This window comes from Etheostoma spectabile, chromosome 20 (assembly GCF_008692095.1).
Source record: "Etheostoma spectabile isolate EspeVRDwgs_2016 chromosome 20, UIUC_Espe_1.0, whole genome shotgun sequence".
Classification (NCBI taxonomy): domain Eukaryota; kingdom Metazoa; phylum Chordata; class Actinopteri; order Perciformes; family Percidae; genus Etheostoma; species Etheostoma spectabile.
This window is the reverse complement of record NC_045752.1, coordinates 18,093,490-18,095,132: the sequence shown is the minus strand read 5'-3', so window position 1 is coordinate 18,095,132 and position 1,643 is coordinate 18,093,490. Positions and strand designations below refer to the sequence as shown.

The 1,643-nt window shown below is 38.5% G+C and overlaps 1 protein-coding gene across 3 annotated transcripts in view; it reads right to left on the bottom strand.

The window, feature by feature from the left end:
• The window catches only part of kif6 (kinesin family member 6), a 59,811-nt gene that overhangs the window by 24,324 nt on the left and 33,844 nt on the right, over window positions 1–1,643 (bottom strand). The window lies entirely within an intron of this gene.

Sequence of the window (1,643 nt, the reverse complement as noted above, 5' to 3'; positions counted from 1 at the left end):
TTACATGTGTTGCAGCTGTATGTCTATACAACAGACAACTTCAACATAGGAAGAATGTAGCATAATATGAATTTGAAAGGAGTTATAAATAGCCTATGTGAAAGTAAAATTTGTTTTGGTTAAAATCAATAAAGAATCATGATAATCGTGATCTCAATAATGATCAAAATAATCATGATTATCATTTTGGCCATAATCGTGCAGCCCTAAGGGCTTCTGTTTAACAAGGTCATTTACAGGATTTCAAAGTACAGGTATATATTTGCGGGGGGGCATCGTAAATATCCTCCAGCATGTTTACCTAAATGAGATATATCCTTGTATTAGAATAAAAATAAGAATTAGGCATTTTGGAATTTAGACGTTTTCTCAAAAATAGTGGATCCAGGTTTGTTATCCCGGTCCGGTCTGATTTGTGTCTCTTGTGTTTACATTGCAGCATTCTTGGCCACTGGTCTCTGCTTCAGGTTCCAGTAAGTACTGTACAATAAGTTTTAAACTCATCAGCTTTTCATCAGCAACAAATTATAGGTTTAATATACAGTACTGTCTAATGTTGCTGACAAGTTTGCACTGGGCCACTTGAAGGACCTCTAAAAGGAAACTACTAACTACATGCAGTCCCAGTGATGACATTGTTTAGAAATAAGGGAGCTCTGGGATGTCAGACTCTTAATCTGTGCAGTAAAATCCAGAAATCAAGGATTTGTCGTGCCCCACAGGCACACTGAAAATCAGCATGACCACAAAGAGCTGCCTACATTCCAATCGAGAGAGATCACCTGTCTGTACTCTTAGCGCCTAATTTATTACCAAGTCCTTGCTTCTGCTGGGTCAGAGACTGACTGTCATCTTAAATGGACTCAGTGAAAATGTGTTGAATTTATACAGTACTTATACTTTTGACCCATTCTTACTGTTAGTAGGAGTGAGCAGCCACAGTGTAGCGCTGAGAACCAACTCACTTTATGAGGAGTATCTGAGGACACCCACACAAACACAAAGAGAACATACTGTCTACACAGAAAGGCGATAGTTTTCCCGGTAGGGTTCAAACCTACAACATTCTTGCTGTGAGAGTACAATGAAAACCAAAGAGCCATGATGCTGCTAAAGTAGTGCATAAATCATTGGTTCACCCAAATTACAAACAACAATAACAACAAACAAAACATTAAATAAAACAAAGTATTTAATCAAGATTGTGAGATATCTGTCTTTGAGAATTATGACACCACAGCAATAATAATAATGTTATGTGTGGAGCTTACAGGAGGGGAAAAGACATGTAAGACATTCTATTTTGTGTCCTGGTTACTCTTGATAGCCCACATGGACTATCATGTCCACTGTGGACAGCTGGAATGGAGGCAATGCCACCCAGGGAAATAAAATACTATCTACATGGCTACATTCCAGTAGTTTAACGCCGTGCCGGCATTATATGACCAAACATTGCTAGGTAAAGCTCCTAGACTTTTTTTCATGGCAGACATGTTGACATGGCATTGTAGGAAAAGCCCAGGTGTATACAAAACCATTAATTATGGCTGCATTCCACTATGCTGACGCACTAAATTAGCTTACTGGGACACTTGATAGAATTACGGCATCGTTAAGGTTATCAATTTCAGCTGTGCTTT